The sequence below is a fragment of the Propithecus coquereli genome, unplaced genomic scaffold, assembly GCF_000956105.1.
Source record: "Propithecus coquereli isolate 6110/MARCELLA unplaced genomic scaffold, Pcoq_1.0 Scaffold267, whole genome shotgun sequence".
Taxonomy (NCBI): Eukaryota; Metazoa; Chordata; class Mammalia; order Primates; family Indriidae; genus Propithecus; species Propithecus coquereli.
The window spans coordinates 2,932,043-2,941,206 of record NW_012148252.1 but is presented as its reverse complement, the minus strand read 5'-3'; the positions used below and the strand labels follow the sequence as shown (position 1 = coordinate 2,941,206).

At 42.2% G+C, this 9,164-nt stretch overlaps 1 protein-coding gene across 1 annotated transcript in view; it reads left to right on the top strand.

Moving 5' to 3' along the window:
- Positions 1 to 9,164, top strand: part of IL33 (interleukin 33) — a 42,984-nt gene that overhangs the window by 9,386 nt on the left and 24,434 nt on the right. The window lies entirely within an intron of this gene.

Here is a 9,164-nt window from a genome sequence, read left to right as displayed (position 1 = left end):
GACTTTTCTTATTATTATTCCTTGTTGTTTTCTAAAGCTGCACCCAAGAGCAATTTCATAAGTATCTATTGGCATCCCTATGTACTGGCAATAGAAGTTAGGCACACTTTCAACTTGCTCTAAATATATATCTGTGGTATCTGGAATACATTCCTTCTTATTAATGTTTTATGTGTTTGAGAAATGTGCCACGCCCAAATCAGCCTGCTTCTCTACAAATGAGCCAATTTAAAGATATATATTGCATTCTACTTTGAATTTGAGGCTCAAAATCCAAAGCTTTGCTCTCTGAAAATCTCATGCTTCTCTTAAAAAAACAAACAGCAAATCAGCTAATAGAATTTAGGGTACTTCCCAAAGAACTATCCATGGTAGAATTTGTAATTAAATCATGCAAATCACTTTAGGCTTTGGAATCTGGGTACTATTCCCAGAGTCAACACTGACATTAATGGGCAAGTTCTCATTCTCAATTAAGCAATCTGTTTTGGTTGCACTGTTGCCACTTGCAAATGTTCACACACTTGTTGGCATATATTTGTGGTGAATTGTGTCCTGAAATAATTTTTTCATACACACATGCACATACCTGCAATACTATCTTTTCATGAATAAACAGGATGGTATATTTTGATATATCAGTATTACCTGCCCTTGCAAATTGTCCTCCTCTGTGGATCTAGGGTATAAACTTTTTAGAAAGCAAACTGAGCCAGGTCTAAAGCAGTGACCTGAAACAAAACAGACTGGCTTTTTTCTCCAGGTTTGTGACTTCACTTATGACTTAGTGACTCAGGTGATACGCACGTTGTGTCTTGGCACCTGCTTTTTCCCTCTGTGTTTCTCAACAGTGATTTGCCGCCACCCCACACTCCCCTGCCAACTTCTACAGAATAATGCTATGCCAGAACTGATTTCTACGACTCAGTTTTAATCACATTTATCTAAAACTTTCTCTCTCTACTCTCACACTGTTTTATAAGCTTTCTGAATCCATTTTAAAAAACACGCACACATACCAAAAACCCAAAAACGTTACAGACTCTACGGACTTTCTTTTTCACTGTAATTTTGTCCTAAAACAAAATGTAGCTAAGTCCATAGCTTATCTGGATTTCCCTACTGTGACAGATCAGCCTCTACATAAGAGATGACTCCAGGTTACTCAATTCCTCCCTTGTCCACCTCAACTTGTTTGCTGTAAGGTACCCTTTGGGTGAGCATGGGGCTGGTGCCACTGTTGGTACAGAAGGAGCCCTGGGAGAGAGGAAGCAATGGGCTGAATGAGGAACCTGCACAGGAGCACAGGAAAGGGAGTCAAAGGGACAGGAAAACCCTGGCTTGAACACACTCTCTTCTTCTTCTTCTTGTTTTCTTTCTTTCTTTCTTTCTTTTTTTTAAGAGACAGAGTTTCATTCTGTCACCCTGGGTAGAGTGCAGTAGTGTCATTAATAGCTCACTGCCACCTCAAACTCCTGGGCTCAAGTGATTCTCCTGCCTTGGCTTCCTGAGTAGCTGGGACTATAGGCTCGGGCCACTATGCCTGATTAACTTTTCTCTCTTTTTTTTTTTCTTTCTTCCATTCTTTTCTTTTCTTCTTCCTTTCTTTCTTTCCTTCCTTTTTCTTTTCCTTCTCTTTCTTTCCTTTCTTTTTTTCCTTCCTTCCTTTTCTTCCCTCCCTCCCTTCCTTCCCTCCTTCCTTCCTCTTTTCTTTTTCTTTCCTTCCTTCCTTCCTTCCTTCTTTTTGTAGAGACGGGGTCTCACTCTTGCTCAGGCTGGTCTTGAACTCCTGAGCTCAAGCAATCCTCCCACCTCAGTCTCCCAAAGTGCTAGGAGCCACTGTACCTGGCCACCCTCTTCATTTTTAGGGTGAAGAAAGTGAAACCTGAAGAGCTGAAGGGACCTGAGGGGAGGGAGAAAATCCTGGGTCTAAGTTTAGGAATAGGAGGCCGATCTACCTCTGCTTCTTCAAAAATCACTTCAGACTTGATCCACTACACATCTGGGGCCCCCAAAGTGTGTGAGGCATGAGGAGGGGCACAGGAGGGGAATAAAACAACTTGAACTGAATAATTTTAAATATTTGGTCACACTAAAACCATGGGGCCACAGGCCAGCCAGAAGGTCAGCTTTTTAAGATGATTTAGATTCCAAACAAGGTCACATTCTGAAAAAAAAAGAAAAGAAAGGAAAGAAAGCAAGCAAGCATTGACCCAAGAGTAAGACAACTTGAGTGCTATTAGGCTGAGGTACATAAAACTGTTATTTCCAGGCTGGGTGTGGTGGCTCACACCTATAATCCTAGCACTCTGAGAGGACAGGGAGGAGGATCTCTTGAGCTCGGGAGTTTGAGAGCAACCTGAGCAAGAGCGAGACCCTGGCTCTACTAAAAATAGAAAAATTAGCTGGGTGTTGTGGTGCATGCCTATAGTCCCACCTACTCCGGAGGCTGAGGCAAGAGGATTGCTTGAGCCCAGGAGTTTGAAGTTGCAGTGAGCTATTATGACACCACTGCACTCCACCCAGGGCGACAGAGTGAGACTCTGTCTCAAAAAAAAAAACCAAAACCAAAAAATACCACTGTTATTTCCACAGGTCAAAAATGGTGAAGTAGTGCCAATTTCATCCAGCTTAACCCAGGGTGCTAGCTCCACTGCTCTGTAGGTCTTTGGAATTTGGGCAGGTCCCCACATCTGCCCAGTGGGTGGTGCCTGCCTTGTTTAGTTTACAGGGTTTTTGCAAGGACTGATCCAAATTACAGGACACTTGCCAAGTGCCTGCTGTGGATAATTTCTGGGGAAACAAAGATGAATACGGTCCAATCCTTGTTTCCAAGAAGCTAGCGGTCCAGTGGAGGAGGATAGGGAAACAGAATTGGATACAATAAGCAAGTAAGAGAGGAAGCAATAAAATCAACTTGATTGTGGGTTGTCAGAGAGATCAAAACATTTGAATTGGGCTCCAAGGGTTAAACAGAAGCTTCTCAGGCAAAAGGGAAGAGGCACCAGTAGTGAGAAGAAGAGTTTGAAGAAAGGCATGGAGGTGTGAACGTGAATGGTGAATTGAGGACCAGTAAGCAGTGCAGTGGGTCTAAAATGCAGACAATGTGGAGGGAAGGGTAAGGTTAGAAAGGTTGATGGGGCGGGTAGTGCCAGTGTATAAAAATGGTTAGGTAAGACTGCATTCAGGAAAACCACAGAAAGCATAGAAGTGCTTTATAAATGCTAAGTGCTGTTTGTCTTAAAGACGTAAAAGAAAGCTTCCTTAAAAACTCACACCATCCCTCCCCTCCTCTGACAAGCGGGGGAGTCATAGACTGATCTGCTAGATTTCCTTATAGAATGTTTACTCTCCCTAGGAGAGGTATTCTCTCCTGGGTCCAGATAAGTGGCCTGTGGGAACTTTGAGTGGTGAGGGGGAGGGGAGAGGAAGTGATTCACTTTGGATGAGTACTGCCTCACTGTTTCTGAAACTTCAACCTTCTCTTCTTCCATATCACTTATTCTGATCTTTCCCAAGAAAGAAGTGAAACCACTACACCCAAGGAAGCAGAGGACTCGTGTGAGCACCCTTTCCTCTGTCCCCCAGTTCTGCTCCCCTGCAAAATCTTCCAGAATGAAGTCATGTTGTATTGGCAAGCTTAGTAATAATCTCCATTTCCTCTCCCTTCTACCAGCTAGGACCAGTTTTGGGCCACTACATTCTTCCAGTCATTTTTCCAGTACCCAGCAATAGGTTTGTGTGATCCCGCCATACCCTTGAAGATTCTCCTCCCATGCAAGGGCATGCAAGCTTGACAAAGCAGTGAATGGAATTTAAGGTCCAGGAATTCAATTCTACCCCATTCTACCAATGTTCCCATGGACTAAAAGAGCCAGATGAACTTAGTATCAGACTCAACCTTTGCAACTTATTACTTACGTAGCCTTTTGCAAGACAATCTCTGAGACATTGTTTCCTCACTTCTAAAAGGAAAGCAATGAGAAATAATATCTGAAAAGCATCTGGCTTACAGAAGATGCCCAAAACACTGTAGCTGCTGCTGCCCAACTGAGTTGTATTGCCAGCTGCACGGAGAAGAGCCAAGGTACTGAGACAGTTGGGTTGCAATGGAGAAAGAGTTTTATTCTGCAGAGCACTAAGTGGGGAGATGGGAGAAAGTTTCTCAAATTTGCCTCCCTGAGAATTTGGGAGAGCAGGTTGTTAAGGATAGTTTGATAGGCAAGGGATTAGGGAATTAGAAATCATCTTCTTGTGTTGCTTCACAAGAAGGAGTCACAATTCCATTGAGTCGGTTTCTTGGTATGGGCTGCTAGTCTGGGTGGGTCAACCAATCCACTGGAATGCGGGACCTGGAATATATCTTAAAACCTACCTGTAGGTTTCAAAAAGGTGATGTCTTCTATGGAGAAAGCTAAGAATCTTTATGGAAACCAGCTATGGGGAGAAGTTAAGAATCTTTATGACCACCAGCTGTGTGGCTCCGGAGTGGCAATTACAGAGAAGCAAACGGGGGAGGGGGGGGCGGGGGGAACAGTGGCTAATTATTATCATTATTTTTAGCTAGGCCCTTACCACAGTTCTTGCCTCGCACCCTTTGTATTAATTTGTAAGGGAAGTCTCATAGCTACTATCATCATCACCACCACCACCACCACCATTATTAAACATCTGAACTAATGCAGACTCCTTGTTAGTCTCATCCCTTCCCTCTTATTGCCCTGCATCTGTTCCTTACATGGTAGCCAGACCACTAATTTAAAAACAAAAACCAAATCAACTCCCACATTAAAACCCTTCTTTGGCTCCCCACTGCCTTTGAATAAAATCCCAGCTCTTTCCTCTGGCCTCCAGGGTGCAGCCCAATCCAGCTCTGACCCCTTCAGTCTCCAACCCCATTCTATTATGCTCTGCCCACTGCCCAATCTGCTCCAACCACACTGGCCCTCTCCATCCCCTGTCCATCTCAGGGCCTTTGCCCTGGGGTTTTCTCTGCCCAGAAGGTACTTCCTGTCCCTTCTCTTCTGTATGTTCTTCGCACCCTTTGGGTGCAGCTTAAATATCACCTTCTCTGACTACACTACCTTAGTACAACTCTATCATCTTCACCAGCCTAATTTTTATTTATCACTGCTTATTAGTAATATATTTATATGACTATTTGCTCAGCATCTGTCTCCCCAATGGAGAGTAAACTCCAGGAGGGCAGGATGGTTTGCTTTTGTAGGGGTGAGGGGAAACTTGCCCTTTTCCCCGTAAATTCACTGAAAGATCAACTCACAATTAAGGCAGATTAATAAGAGAAATGTTTATTTACTAATACCATGCACATAAGAAGAATCACATAGTGGTTACCTAATATCCCAATGAAGTTCAGATTTTTTTTTTTTTTTTTTTTTTTGAGACAGAGTCTCGCTTTGTTCCCTGGGCTAGAGTGAGTGCTGTGGCGTCAGCCTAGCTCACAGCAACCTCAGACTCCTGGGCTCAAGTGATCCTCCTGCCTCAGCCTCCCAAGTAGCTGGGACTACAGGCGCGAGCCACCATGCCCAGCTAATTTTTTGTTTCTACTTTTAGTTGACTAGCTAATTTTTTTTTCTTCTATTTTTAGTAGAGACGGGGTCTCGCTCTTGCTCAGGATGGTCTGGAACTCCTGAGCTCCAGCGATCCTCCTGCCTCGGCCTCCCAGAGTGCTAGAATTACAGGCATGAGCCACCACTCCCAGCAGAGCAGAGGGGGGAAAATGAAGAGTATAGGCAATTCTGTTGAGGGGCCATAAACGGCTGCTAGGGAGGATGAATAGATAGGGGACACAGATTGACTTTTAAATTTGTCTTTGATCTTTTTTGATCTTTGATCAGGTCAAAGATCCTTTGATCTTTTGATCAGGTCAGTCTCGTTTATGGTTTATGCAGATAGAGGGAAAACCTTTTCCAAGGGCCTGTTAATCTCTAAAAGCCTTTAATTCAAAATATTCTTTATACTAAGGGGTCATATTTTGGAGTGAAATTTCCAGAGCTCCTTCACTTTGTTCACTACTGTTTCTCCAGCACCTAGCCCAATATTAGATAATGGATTTGTCTTATTATCATCCTTTTTAGGCAGCATAATTTGTGACAATGAAACCTTAGGGAAGTTAGTATTTCCTTAAAATGATTACCAGTTGTGTTTCATTAAAAAGCATTTAATGGCCGGGCGCGGTGGCTCACGCTTGTAATCCTAGCATTCTGGGAGGCCGAGGTGGGTGGATCGTTTGAGTTCAGGAGTTTGAGACCAGCCTGAGCAAGAGCGAGACCCCCGTCTCTACCAAAAATAGAAAGAAATTAATTGGACAGCGAAAAATATATATAGAAAAAATTAGCCGGGCATGGTGGCGCATGCCTGTAGTCCCAGCTACTTGGGAGGCTGAGGCAGTAGGATTGCTTGAGCCCAGGAGTCTGAGGTTGCTGTGAGCTAGGCTGATGCCACGGCACTCTAGACCGGGCAACAGAGTGAGACTCTGTCTCAAAAAAAAAAAAAAAAACATTTAACTACTTTCTAGGACATCAAAGTCCTTTCTGTATCATCTAAATTTTCCATAATGAGTATGGATTTTTAATAAAAATTTCTCATAAACTTTGAATTTTAACAAGACTCACCATAGGAAAGCAATCTGATTAAATTAATTTATTTTAAAAATAAAATTCACAATAAGGAAAGAAAGGCCAACAGCCAACTTAACATTCTTAAGGGTATCCATATTTCAAAAGAGGGAAATTGCCTGACATATAAGAGGTTAGTGATTCAATAAATGATTTTCTAGCTGATCAGAGGTACATAATACAACAAAGTGAAATGAAAATTTCCATGTAGTGTCCCATGGGTTAATGCTGATGGAACCCATAGTCCCCAGCACGTAAGGGGCACTCAGTATTTGTTGAATGGAAGACTTCTCCAGCCAAAGAGGGAACCACACACAGTTGCAACTTTGAAAAGGACTAGACTTCATATATTTTTTATTGTTGCTGCTGCTCAAAGGTGAATAACCAACTAGTAAATTTCTATTTAAGATATTATTTCCTGGCAGATTAAAAGCTTCCTTCAGGTTTTTTCCTTAATTTAAATGTATGTCATTTCCTCTGGAATGTTCCCCACCCACACACATTCACACTCCTTACCCTCTTCCTCCTTCTCCTGCAAAAGCTCTTTCTAGGCTGCGTGCAGTGGCTCACACCTGTAATCCTAGCACTCTGGCAGGCTGAGGCAGGAGGATTGCTTGAGGTCGGGAGTTTGAGACCAGCCTGAGCAAGAGTGAGATCCCATCTCTACTAAAAATAGAAAAATTAGCCAGATGTGGTGGCTCATGCCTGTAGTCCCAGATACTCGGGAGGCTGAGGTAGGATCACTTGAGCCCAGGAGTTTGAGGTGCAGTAAGCTATGACCCCTCTGGACTCTAGCCTGGGTAACAGAGCGAGACCATGTCTCCAAAAAAAAAAATTAAATTAAATAAACCAATAAATGACTTTCCCTTGGTGATGCCACTATTCTCAAAACCCACTCCCTTTCCTTGTGTGCACATTTCCCAGGGCCAGTAGAGAAAGTCCTTTCTGACTCCAACCTTAGGCCCAATTACTTATGCTAATCTCTCTCCTTTCTAGTCACAAGGGACCCTGCACTCTTTTTCTCTTCACTGTAGCCTTTGCTGTTGTCACCCTTGGCGACTTCAGTGTCTGCACTGACGACTCTTTAACACTCTCCAACAGCTCACCCGCAAAACCTCATCCTGACCACCATTAATAACAGAAGATCTTTGTCTCTAAGATAGGGAATATTGCAATTCTCCTGTTTACGAACAAACTCTCATGTTTCTACTTCTTCCACTGCCACTTTTTAAATTCTTCTTTATATCGTTTTTTAAAATTGTGGTAAAATATATGCAACATAAAATTTACCATTTTTACCATTTTAACCATTGTTAAGTGTACACTTCAGTGGCATTCAGTACATTCCCATTGTTGTGCAACCATTACCCTCCATCTCCAGAATGTTTTCTCATCTTCCAAAGCTAAAACTCTATGCCTACTGAACAATAATTCCCCATTCCTTAGTTAATTCTGTTTTATATTCTCCATGGAGCTATTTCAGACTTTTCCCCACTTGTCATCAAAAATTCAAACCATGTTATTCCTCTTAATCTCTGTAACTTTTTCATAACCTACATTACCAGGAAGATTGAGGCCATTCTACGAGACCCTCAAGTTCATGTGCCTAGACCTTAAAACTTCCCATCTTTTCTCTAATTCTCTCACTGTCCCTCCTCTCCTGCAGGAAGAAGTCTATCGCCTCCTTTTCAAAGTTGGCCCTTCCACTGGTGTTCTTCCCCTCTCTTCTCTGTTTCCTCTGGGACTATTGTGTGGGTGTTCCTCTTTTCATTGGCAACTTTCTTTCTGCATTGAAACACACCTAAGAGTCCCACATCCCCCCAAAAAACATCAATAATAATAACAACAATACAACAATAATAAACATTGAGTTTCCACTATGTGCCAGCTACTGTGCTGAGTGCTTAAAATATACCTAACCATTGAATTCTCACAACTCAATGAGTTCAAACTATTATGAGGAAAATTATTATGAAATTATTATGATGAATATAACATTATAAAGATTATTGTTATTATTATGAAGAAATTGAGACTTTATAAACATCAAGTAACTTCCCTAAGATCTTCTAGCTAGTAATCAACAACTTCCCTTCTCCACACTACTCTGTCAAGATACCATTCTCTTTCTTTGTTTCCTTTCATTACTGTACTGTACTTCTGGTAAAGGTCTCACTTTCTCCTTCTCCACTCTATGCAGTCCACCGCAGTTGTTTTGAGATTCCCACTATACTTAAATGACTCTCTCCAAGGTTTCTAATCTCCAGTTGGGTCTCTACAGCCTTTGTTAATGGCATTTTTTGGCCATACATAAGTTTCCAAATATTATGTGGTAAAACTTAATCAATTTTTTTCTTAGAACTTCTGGTTTTGTGTCCTGCTTTACAGAATAATTTACGGATGGGAAAACACAAATCCTTTTTTTATTGAGACAGAGTTTCACTCTGTTGCCCGGGCTAGAGTGCCATGGCATCAGCCTAGCTCACAGCAACCTCAAACTCCTGGGCTCAAGTGATTCTCCTGCCT